Source organism: Babylonia areolata, chromosome 18 (genome assembly GCF_041734735.1).
Source record: "Babylonia areolata isolate BAREFJ2019XMU chromosome 18, ASM4173473v1, whole genome shotgun sequence".
NCBI classification, from domain to species: Eukaryota; Metazoa; Mollusca; class Gastropoda; order Neogastropoda; family Buccinidae; genus Babylonia; species Babylonia areolata.
In genome coordinates, this window is record NC_134893.1 from 58,825,807 (window position 1) to 58,839,193 (window position 13,387).

Here is a 13,387-nt window from a genome sequence, read left to right on the forward strand (position 1 = left end):
ACCCCTCAAATCACACTCTCCCTTTTCCACTCTACATACATCCAAAGTGAGCTGATATGGGTGGTGCTGGAGAACAAGGCATCTGAGAGTACTTATAGACAGGTGGGTTTTTTTTTTTTAAAAAAAGAAGAGTTTTTAGTGATGAGCGAAAAGCAGAAATAGAATCAGATGCACGGATATGATGAGGAAGTTTGTTCCAGATGTAAGGAGCAGCAAAGAAGAAAGAACGTTCACCATAGGTTCTTGTATTGACACGAGGAAGTTTCAAAAGGTAATAAATAGTCAGAGGCGGAGCGAAGATTTCTTGCGGGATTGTAAACACTGATAAGGAATGAACTTCCTTTTTCGCTTCGTCAAGTCTCCACACTCAGCTCTTTCAAGTCTGGCCTTAAAACCCACCTCTTCCCAAAAATAGCCTCCCTTGCCTGCCCTTCCTTGTCTTTAGTTTCTACAATTTTAGAGTTGTGCATGCGTGTGAATGGCTGGTGCGAAAGCGCTTTGATTTGTCTCTGCACAAGATCCAGCGCTATATAAATACCATTATTATTATTATTATTATAAGGTCAGGAAGACTTTTGACCAAGTCCTCACTGTGGTCAGAGCTCGAGGCGACGTCTCTACATGGTGTTGTGCACATGGTGGGAAAGGAAGTTCACACCATTGCTTCACTCATTCCAGCCATTTGTGAATGACTTCGTTACAGGAAGGTGAACAGCGGCTGAAGGAGAGGACTGGGCCCCACCTTCATTTACCGAGCACTGCACACAGTGGAAATGAATTAACTCCCCTGATGACCGCTGTGAGACTTTAACCTTTCACCTGCTTAGGGAGGTGACTGATGGCTGACCTGACTAAAGCATCGGTTTTGCCTCTGCTTTCATGTAATATCTGGAACTTCACTAAAGTTGGTCCATGTCTTGCACGCATATACGAGATTTGAATAATCATTCATGTGAGACATAGACTTCAACGGCAGATCTAGAAAGAAGAAGTCATGCCACATGATTTAGGTGCCCCTTGACTGCCAGGGGAAAACCAATCAGGAGAAAAAAAAAATCCTAATCATAAATCAATATCTTGAACAATCAGCCCCAAACTGAGGAAATGATCTGAAGATATACTTCTCTAGATCAAATATGTGAATTTTCAGCCTTCTACACATATTTCCCTTCTTTAGATGATGTCATCAATAAACCACTATGGACGTAAGAGCTACGTCCGTGGCAGTAAAGGGGTTTTAAACATCAGATACAATGATCATATCACTAAAAGAAGTGCGCCATTCCATCAAGCGGAACCCCCGACGATATCGGTCGAGAAAATAAAATAAAGATGTTATGGCAACGTAACAAGTTCCATCAGCCTTGATAAAACAATCCACCGAGGAGTTCGTTGAGGTAGGGAGACGGAGAGTAAGACAGAAAAAAAACAATAAAGTAAACAGATTGCGGACATGACAATCCATTTGCGGATACCTAGGCTCTGACACACAACCAACAGACGTGGTGAACATATTTTCTGTGCGGCGTATCAGCGACTATTCAAAGAGTTGAAAGGAGAAGAAAAGGCCACAATAACAGCAATTCATCTCTGCTGATATCAAGATACCACCAGTGGAAGATTTTCACATTGCATAAGAGGGTGAAAAAAGTGTTTCCAATGTCGAAACCTATTGGCTGAGCCATTCATGCAGCTGTGGTGTGTCCATCGAGATCGATGATGACCATCGTTGTCATCCAGCTGGGGGATGGGGGGAGGGTGGTGGTGGGGTGGGGGGGAGGATGCTCATGAATCTATCTGTGAATGTGCAGATGGCTGAATAGTCCGATCTGCGCACGAAATGTTCGCTGACAGTTGGGGCAGACAAAGACAGGCATATCATTGTCAGGGAGCTTGTTTGCCCGTGACTTTCTGGCCTGCCTCTTCTCAACAGCTGCAGCAGTCCTGTTGGCCTCGCACAACTTGGCGCCTTTGTGCACAGCAGCGCGCCATTTGTCACGGTCCACTGCAGATTCCTCCCAGGAGTCAGGGTTGATATCAAACGCTTTAAGAGAGACTTTCAGAGTATCTCTGAAGCGCTTCTTCTGACCTCCGTGTGATCTCTTCCCTTGTTGCAGCTCGCCATAGAAGAGCCTTTTGGGCAGCCGATGGTCTGGCATGCGCGCCACGTGTCCAGCCCAGCGAAGCTGGGACTGCATCAGGATGGTGAAGATGCTGGGAAGGGTGGCTTTTGCAAGCACCTCTGTGTCTGGGGTCCTGTCTTGCCACTTGATGTTCAGTAGCTTCCTGAGGCATGTTGTGTGGAAGTGGTTCAGCTTCTTGGCATGTCGTTGGTACACTGTCCAAGTTTCGCAGGCGTACAGTAGTGTGGGGAGAACTACTGCTCTGTAGACCTTTAGCTTGGTCTCAAGACTAATGCCTCTTCTGTTCCAGACATTTGCACTGAGTCTGCCAAAAGTTACGCTTGCTCTTGCAATCCTGACGTTCACTTCATCGTCGATGGTCGCATTTCGTGACAGTGTGCTGCCAAGGTATGTGAACTGCTCCACCGCACTGAGTCTCTGACCGTTGACTGTGATGTTGGGCTCAACGTAGGGTTTCCCTGGGGCTGGCTGATGGAGAACTTCAGTTTTCCTCGTGCTGATGGTAAGGCCGAAGTTCCTGCTGGCAGTGGCAAACTTGTCGACGCTGAGTTGCATGTCAGCTTCAGATCCAGCGTTGAGGGCACAATCATCAGCAAACAAAAAGTCTCTGATGATGTCTGTCATGACCTTCGTTTTTGCTTGAAGCCTTCTGAGGTTAAACAACTTGCCATCTGTTCGGTACTTTAGGCCGATTCCAACATCGCCATCTCTGAAGGCATCAGTAAGCATTGCAGAGAACATGAGGCTGAACAGCGTTGGAGCCAGGACGCAGCCTTGCTTGACACCATTTGTGACAGCAAAAGGAGCAGATGTTTTGCCATTGTCCTGGACTCGAGCCTGCATGCCTTCATGGAACTGGCTGACCAAGGAAATAAATTTCCGAGGGCATCCGTACTTGGCCATGATCTTCCACAGTCCCTCTCTACTCACGGTGTCGAAGGCCTTAGTGAGGTCGACATAGGTGGAGAACAGATCAGCATTTTGCTCCTGACATTTCTCTTGCAGCTGCCTTGCAGCAAACACCATGTCGGTGGTTCCACGCTCTTTACGGAATCCACATTGGCTCTCAGGCAAATGACCTTGGTCAAGGTGTGCTGTGAGGCGGTTTAGTAGGATCCTGGCAAGTATCTTGCCTGCGATGGAGAGCAGCTACCGCACAAGAGAAGACTGCTTGTCCCGACAAAGTTACCTTCTACACACTAGTTAGGCTCAGTGGGCCAAGAGTCTTGCTAGATGGTATCATTTTTCTTCAAGACTTCCTGGACCACCTGAGGACCACGTGCGATTCATTCTTCCGGGATGTCCTTTTCTTACGGCATGTGTGGAACGTCATTCAAAAGACAGGAATCAAGACATGTCTTCACACCCTCTTTCTCTTTTTCCTTTTTGCTCTCTCATTTTTCTCTATGATTTGCATTGAGAAAAGACAAGAAACCAATTCCCATTATGAAGGAAATGTTTTTATTAATGAAATTAGGGGGGGTTTCAGCGCTTTCCCGCACATTGTATGAGTGCGTGGGGGCACCCCCACGATCTTTCGCCATTGAGAGAAGACGAGGTAGAGGAACAACCACACTTTCTTGCAATCCAACAATTTCTCTGAAAGTCTGAGAAACTGTGGGACTGCGAGACATCGTGGGTTAACAACATTCCTGTCAATCACAAGTAGTATTTCAGATTGCGACAAGAACGGATAAGCAGTTTCGGGCGACAGACACACACACACACACACACATACATAAGTACATATATATATATATATATATATATATATATATATATATATATAAATATATATATATATATATGACATTGTTTCTTGTATAAACCCGCCCCTTTTCGATCATGATGTGATGGATGAAAACAACAACCAGTTTGAAGTGTACCTGCACATAGTTAGGGTTCACTATTTTTCTCCAGCTAAGTGTACATATTCCCCTGTGTTGTCCTTTACCGCAGATTAACCGAAACACTGCGAGTTCGCTATCCAGAGGGCCTTTCAGCATCAATCTCCTACTTTCTGGAAGTCTCTACCTCTGCATCATCACTCACCAGCTCTGTCCTCTTTCAAAACAAATGAATAAACCTACCTTTTCAACATGTCCTGTGAATATGAAGAAATCTGGTCGTCATTTTGTGTCCCCCCCCCCCCCCCGCCCCCCAAACCCCACCCCTAACAATCCTACCATCTCCCTGGTTTTCCTTAGTTGAAGTTGCCATGCAGTGTTTGTGGTTCTTCACTGTGCGCGCGCGCTCATGAATCTATCTGTGAGTGCGCAGATGGCTGAATAGTCCAATCTGCGTACGAAATGTTCGCTGACAGTTGGGGCAGACAAAGACAGGCATATCATTGCCAGGGAGCTTGTTTGCCCGTGACTTTCTGGCCTGCCTCTTCTGAACAGCTGCAGCAGTCCTGTTGGCCTCGCACAACTTGGCACCTTTGTGCACAGCATCCCGCCATTTGTCACGGTCCACTGCAGATTTCTCCCAGGAGTCAGGGTTGATATCAAACGCTTTAAGAGAGACTTTCAGAGTATCTCTGAAGCGCTTCTTCTGACCTCCGTGTGATCTCTTCCCTTGTTGCAGCTCGCCATAGAAGAGCCTTTTGGGCAGCCGATGGTCTGGCATGCGCGCCACGTGTCCAGCCCAGCGAAGCTGGGACTGCATCAGGATGGTGAAGATGCTGGGAAGGGTGGCTTATGAAGGATGAAAGGTCAATAAGGATGACTGATGACTGGCGCGATGAGTTTGTTTAAAGTGAAGAGGAGTAAGGGGAATTAACGTCATATAAGTACAACAATTGTAGTCGTTGAAGTAGTTGTAATAGCAGCAGTAGTAGTAATAGTGTTGTAACATTATCATCTACCAGCTGAAAGACCTACAGACGGTGCCAAAAGAAACTATCAAGAAGGCGGACAGGTACCACCAGGATGATAAATGAAGTTCTGTTAGCTGGACGGCCGCTCTCCTAGCACTTAACAGAAAGTTTACAACGCCTGTGTGCTGTGCCAGGGTGATCCCACCTTACATTTGACTCCATGGAGTAATTCTAGACAAAGAATGAAATTACTCCGAGTTATCCAAGGCACGGAAAGACTCCTACCCTTGCACCTGAATCGATCAATCAATCAATGAACCAAATCAGTTAAGTGTCCTCATTAAAAAAGACACGGAAAATCAGCTTGTGGGCGACAGAATAAAACAAAAGCCAGTACAGCATTCACAAAAAAAGTTTTATATTTATAAGATTGTAAAAAAAAGTTATAGCAGACTCAAAACGAAATGAAATGTAATACTTAAAACCACATATAAGTTCTTTCTCTCTCTCACAATTTCTCCATCTTCTCCTCCCCCACCCTCGATCGCCGTCTTCCCTACCCCCTACCGCCCTCCCATTCCTCATCACCTCTAGCGACTTATACTCATACACCTCACCGCTTTTCTATGTCCAAATACACCAACAATACCACTTTCACTCCTTAAAGATAATGAACACATGCATCTTCCCATAAAAGTTATTTCATCCAAATGAGAGAAACCAATTAACACACATAAATACCAAAACATAGGGGAAAATAACCATACTTCCAAACACATGCACGCCCGGCCGCCTGCCTGCACACACACACACACACACACATGGGTACGGTAGTGTCACTGAACCCTCGTTGTGGAGCCGCACTGCTGCTGGGAGGAACGAGTTCCTTATGCGGTTAGTCCTGACCCTGATACACAGCAGTCGCTCAAGAGACCCCCTCCTGGACTCGCAAGCAGTCAACACCAAGTTGAATGGGTGGCTGACGTCCACACGGACCCTGTGCAGTTTGCTGAGAGCAGCGCCATGGAACACGGGCGCAAGAACCACACCAATGATGCAGGAGGCCGCCCTGCCGACGACCTTCTCCAGCCTCTCCGTGTCGGCCTTCTTGGTGTTGCACTCAGGTGGTTGAAGGTCAGCACGCTATTCACTATGGATCGGTAAAGAGGTGGATGATCCTGGGGCTGGACGTGAACTGCTTAACGTTCCTCAGGAAACGGAATCTGGTTAGCTTTCTTGCAGACAGCAACAAGATTTGGGGATCAGTTGAGCCGGTCGTTCGATCAGGATACCCATATACTTGTAGTCGTCGACCATCTCCACAGGCTCGCCCCTGATGAAAATGGGGTTGACATTGGGCCTGGGCCTCCTCATGTTGACAAACAGTTCTTTTGTTTTCTCCAGGTAGTTGCTATTCTACCACTCAACCACGGCATGCCTGTACGCTGCCTCGTCACTTCTTAAGACCGGCCCGGACAGAGAGGTGTCGTCTGGCCAACAGACTGGAGTCGCCCTTGAGGCGGCAGTCAGCGGTGTACAGTGTGAAAAGAGCTGGTGAGAGCACGCAACCATGTGGAGCTACAGTGTTAGTAGTCAGAGCGTCCGACGAGACTCAGCCAGTGCAAACTCTCTGCGAACTCACTTCGCGTGTATGAGGAATGAGAGAGAGAGAGAGAGAGAGAGAGAGGAGGGGGTGTTATGAGTTCTTCACGTAATTTGTAAATTCTTCATGTAAAGCACTCTGATGTTTTAGAGAGAACAGGCGCTCTACAAATGTACATGATTAGTATTAGTATTAGCGTTATCAGCTGCTTTCCCGACATCAGAGACATTGAGTCTTACTGGAGGGTTGTTAGCCACCGTGTTGAGCAATTGCCGTCCGGAATGTTACAAAAAAGAATCAACCAATGCGGAATTGCCTGCAATGTGTGTTCATAATGATGTTAAGTTCATGAATGTGTGGCAGTTGACGTGAAAATCAACAGTGACATTCATTTCAGTCGTCAAAACTGGTCATCCAGTTAGGACCCAGAGCCCTTTGGACACAGTTCCACAAGGGCCCTGTTGTATCAGGATCCAGATGTATGTTGAAGAGAGAGAGAGAGAGAGAGAGAGAGAGAGAGAGAGAGAGAGAGAGAGAGAGAGAGAGATTATTATACAAATTAATGTATACAGTACAGGGAACACCGGCACGGGGAAATGTGTTTTGCTGCTTTTGAAAAGTCCAGGATTCCAGACATTTCAGCCCATTGTGCAGACCACCAAATTGTTTATAAAGATTCAATATTTGTGTCAATGACTGTAGGATATGGTATAGTGTGCTCATATCTTGATATTGAATAATGATGAATATACACTGGACGGCAAAGGATCGTCCAGGGCGCATCATTTTCATGAACAAGCACGATGCAACAATAAATCGTGCAGAACGCAGCATTGTCATAAACAAAACAACTTATGGGTTCTGAACGATTTTCATTGTTAACTGGATTTTTTTCCCGTGATAAGTGCAGCAACATTGTTTAATGTTAAGGAACAAATTAAAGGTCCCAGAACCATTTACGGTTATTAGATTAGTAAATTAATATCCACTGTGTCGAGGGCTAGCCATCGGAAGGCAGAACCCAGTCCTCTCCTTCCGCCGTTTTAACCTCCCCCTGCCGAAGTCAGGTACCCGATAACATCTGGGTGGAGTGAGGAAACTAGGAGAATAGTGCCTTTTCATGGCAAACAACACTATGGCGAACCGCAGCCTTGAACCGTGATTGATCACCGGTGTACACTAGATCAGAAATCCCTATGCCTTGCCGTTTCTTTCACATCCTCGTTTTGATAGGATCATAGAAACTCAAAGCAGATCCACTTTTGATCAAAACCCGCAAATGTCAACTAGCCCAAGTACCGCATCGGGCAACGTTTTAATTAATGTGAGTTATTTTACAAGGTTGTGCCAGGGACAACCCTGTGTTGCCGTGGGTTTCTTTTGCGTGTGCAACAAAAAAAACCAAAAACAAACAAAAAAAAGTACGCCGCACACAGGACCTCGCTTTATTGTCTTATACGAATGACTAGCACACACACCACCACTCGGGGTTTAGTGGACGTGGTGGGGGTGAAAACATTCCGGTCCGTATTTGGGATTTGAGCCTGTACACGCTCGCTTTGCTAATCGGTCCCATAACCACTATACTACCGCTCCAGATAGAGAAGAAGAATCACAGCAAAGCAACACATTAGTACGAATAAAGTTCCCTTAGATTTTTACGGCCACCGAAGCAGGGGCATTCTTATCCACTGTGTCTAGGTCTCGGCATAGGAAAGCGGGGCCCTAACCTGTCCTTCTACCGTTTTAGACCTTCCAGCCGAAGTTAGGTACCCATTCACACCCGGGTGGAGTGAAGAAAATCGGAGTAAAATGCCCCTTCCATGTACACAACACTGTGCTGAAGCGGACCTTGTCCGATACTGAACGCGTGTACTTCATGTGTAGGAAACATCAGATGTGAGTGTATATCCAGCGTGTTGAAAGTTTATCAAGAGTACATGTATCAGATCTCTTTCACACGGAGTCACACCCATTGAAGTAGACATGTACTTCATGCGTTAATAATGAGCAATAAATGGGCACATAAATTACAGACATGGTGCAATGATGTTGACATATATTGACGAGTGCTTAATGGGCAAACACACACACACACACACACATACACACACACACACACACACACACACACACACACATATTGTGCAGACCCTCACACACACACACACACACACACACACAAGCGTACACGCACATACACAAACATGTTCACACACACACGAGAGAGAGAGAGAGAGATTATGGGTGTTGGTCTTTTAAAACATATAAATCAAATTTCCTCATTCACAATACGTAATATTTTATCACAGTATTCATCTGTCAGAATGTGCCTATTGTACTGGTTGTAGAACAGTTACTGAGCATTATGTCATAAATTAAATATATTATATTTCGAATGTAACTGAAGTGAAATGTACGTGCTGTAAATATATATATATATATATATATATATATATATATATATATATATGTGTGTGTGTGTGTGTGTGTGTGTGCGTGTGTGTGTGTGAATACACACACACACACACATATATATATATATATATATATATATATATATATATATATATATATATATATATATGTGTGTGTGTGTGTGTGTGTGTGTGTGTGTGTGTGCGTGTGTGTGTACATTTATACATGTATATAGATAGATAGATAGATAGATAGATAGATAGATAGATAGCTGTCATAGAATAACGCTTCCACAGTTTCTTTCTTTCTGATATAGGGCTATCTAAATCAATGAGTTTTATCATTTAAAATAGTCTCTTGTATTAAAGTCGTGTCAGATTTTCCTCACACTAACATTACAACAACTTGTCTGCGCAGTTGCTAACGTTCAAATCGGTCTGGTATGGATAGTGTCTTTTTAATGTTTTATCACGACTTGCGAGCATGTTGTTCAACACAATATTGTACTTAGTATGTCTTGGTCTTATCTTTTGAACTGTGGGTGGAGTGGGTGATGCTTTTGTTTCACTAGAAGCCAATTATTGCAAAAAGAAGTACGTTCTGGAGCAATCAACAAATGGCATACAACGAGTGTCTACATGTGGCCAGTATGATTATTTTCACTACTTGAATTACACAAGCTTTAGATAGTGGATACATTGTAATTACTAGGGATGAGTGGTGTGGACACAATGCCACAGAAACGGTGCAGATGATAGGGCAGAAAAAAGAAAGATCATTAAGGTAAAAGCCCACTTTTACATACGAACGCTGAACAAGAAGCAGAAGGGGAAGTACAACAATGAGAAAAGCACAGGCAACAAGCATACATAAATGTCTATGGCTATGGATTTCCTGATGGATGTGACAGCCAATGTGTTGGAAGCAAAAGCGATGCGTTTTTATTCTGTTAACTTTCCGAACATTTTATAGAATACTTTGAACAACGAATTACAGACAGTGGGTGGAAGGACCGGGACTGTTTCAAGTGCTTTTCTCAGTTTGTTGTGTCAGATTTAACTGTTCATTCACAGAAAACAATTATTTTTGGTCATCTGTGGGAGGCTAGTTCATTATGTCTTTACTTGCCTAGCACTAAACGATCCGAGAATCATATATGTTTATTTTGGAAAAAAAAACAACTACAACTATCCATCAACATTCAGAGTGGTTTGTTGTAGTCAGTAAAATGTGTTAATGAATTTAGTGAGTCTCTCTCTTCATTGATTTCAGTTACTGTATGGAAATGGAGAACTTCAGTCCAGTAATGACATCCTCTGGCACACGGGATGACCTGACAACAACAGCAACATCAGACAGCACGTCTGAAAAGCCCTGGACGTCTTTCACAATCTACATCATCAGTCAGTACTTGTGGCTCTGTGGTCTTCCACTCATCCTTCTCTTGGGCATCTTTGGAAACGTCATGACCATCGTTATCATGCGACGTATAAAGTCAGATGATTCCTCCATCAGCATTTATTTCACTGCCATATCCGTTATGGATATATTAGTTCTTTGTCTGAACACTCTGAATCAATGGGTGCAGTACCAGTTCGGCTTCGGACTGTACACTACTCACACTATTGTCTGCAAAATCCGTACGTGGCTTATCACAGGTGGGGGTACGATCAGTTGTTGGTACCTGGTGTGTATGACTGTACACAGAGCATTGTCTGTTGTGTGGCCACATCGTGTCAACTCCCTGTGCACACGCCGAACTGTTCTTCTGGTGCTTACAGGAATCACTGTCTTCTTCGCCCTCCTTTACGTGCATTATATGATCGGCGTTGAACGAATTTATGTTCCTAGCTACAGCAGCTACTGGTGTACGGTGAGGCGGGATAATAAAAGTTACATGTACTTTTTTGAGAAGATCTTCGTGTACATAGAGCTGGCAGTTTACTGTCTCCTACCTTTCCTTTTCTTGCTCGCAGCCAACATCGTTCTGGTCTGGAAACTCTTCATGTCCGTTAAAGTCGCCGGCAAACACTTAACCCAAGGAGACTCTGATCAAGTTCAGGGTCACAGGAAAGCCGCCAATTCTGTGACTGTGACGGTCATCACAGTGTCCGTGGCATTTGTGGTTCTCACCTTGCCAACCTCTATCGATTACATTGTGAATTATTTTGCCAGACAACATGACAGGGTGACAGGCTATGAACGTGCCACAGCGGCTTTTGTCCACGCAGTGACCGCTTTGCTGAGTCACTTGAATCATGCAGTGAATTTCTACCTGTATTGCCTGACAGGGAGGAGGTTCAGGAAGGAGTTCATCAAGGTCTTGTCTTGTTGGAAAGACCAACAACAGCGTGATGTTCGCCCGTAATGGTGTCTGAGCACTCCAAATGTCATTCACAATCATTTACTTTTGTTCTTTCTGTAGTATCGGCATAGCGATAAAGAGAATCAAATACGGACAAGACAAACAATGCAACTTTCGAAACAAGAGTGCATACTTAAAAAGTACCAAAGATTGAACAGGGAAAGAGAAAGGGTGATCAGATAATTTGAGACTGAGATGGAGAAACTGATCACACACACACACACACACACACACACACACACGCACGCACGAGCGCGCAAAAATGGTAAAGACAGAGAAGGGGTGAGAGAGAAAGAGAATGAACGAAGTTTATTAAAAGCAAACTGTTCAAGCAATAGCAATGTCTTTTAGAGTTTGGTTTCATACAGCTGCTAACGTCATAAACCTGTACGGGAAAATGGTGTCACCCCAAGATTGGAGATCGTTTTTCATTCTGCGTATAAGCTTCTTTCATATTTTCTTTGATCAGCGTGCTTCTTGCTTCTTGTTTATCGTAACAGTACGCACATACGTGATAGTACCATGAACCTATGGAATGTTCCATCACAACATTGATTCATACATTGGGGGCTGTGACATTGTGACAATGGGTCCAATTTCCAAACCACTGTCCACGGGCTTGGGTCCCATATACGGACCGGTATTTTTACTCTTCTGTTCACTAGACTTTGAGTGGTGTTATTCCTGCTTCCCCTTCCCTCCACCAGACCTTGGTTGGTGGTTTTGGTACTATTCCTTCGGATGAGACAATGAACCAAGGTCCTGTGTACAACATGCACTTTGCCCCTTCACTGCCATGGGAAAAACAGTAGATAGTGATGTTTCAAGTCATAAAACAATATCCAAAACAATAAGCCTAAAACTGAGAAAATGGTCTGGAGATATACCACTCCAAATAAACTGTGTGAATTTTCAGCCTTCCAGAGTCATTTCCCCTTATACTGATGACATCATCAGTTACGTCACTATACACGTGTCACATACGTGCAGGGCAGTGAAGGGGTTTGCACGTGGAAGAATTCACCGCAACAAAAGGGTTGTTCCTGAAAAAAATATCCGTAGATAAGGCCCACGTATGTGGGTCACTCGGCACGCTTTGAGACCTCCTTGAAACTGAAATTATCGATGAACCCAAGTGCAACATTGAAGGAGAAACCCCCTCTAAGCCCTGCCGACCCCCACCTACGTCTCGAGCAACCTACAAGACCACGAGAGGGTTGTTCACCGCTAGTTGTCGCCAGTACCAATCAGCATTGTCGACAGCTGCAGTCATTGAGCGGCTGATTTGTTCGTCGAACGGTGACAAATTGATGGGTTTCTGACATGTTGAATTTTTCTTCGATCCACTAATTTGTCGCCAATTGGGCGGAGGTATACTAACGGCAGATTTGGTATAATACTCGTGTTATGATTATGTAGCAGTGTACCGAGTGGTTCTAATAGGGTACGGACGGTGCAAAAGAACTAAACTAAATGATGATTTACTGTACTAAAGGACAGACAAGAATTCCCGTGCACAGGCCAGGAACATATGGAGGCCAGTCACAAATGTGTTTTTCTATTGTTTTATTCACAATAGTTATGAGAGAAAAAACTAAGGAGAGAAGACATTAAAAGAGAAGTAATGGAAAAGACAACTAGAAGAGAAGAACTAAGAGAAGACAGTGCAGCGATACGTAGCGAGATGTTAGCCGTTGTGAGAACACACACGACACACACTCACACTGCCCGCGACGCAGCAAGAGAGAGAGAGAGAGAGCAGCTCTGGTCAGATGACAGACCAGGTATGAAATCTCCACTCATCACTCACTGTGCCAATTTATGCAAGTTAAGGGGACTGCAAAGACCGTCACGTGTGCTGCGAGCAGATTATCACTAATCAGACCAAATCCGATGACAACTGTGTTTTTTACAAGGTGTTCAGTGACAGATTTCTAAATGATTCCTGAACCGATTTACGTCGGATAAGTTGCAAAAGAAAGAGCTCAACACCTACTTTATAATGAGTATAAAATGAAGTGTTGGTTATTAAAGATGAA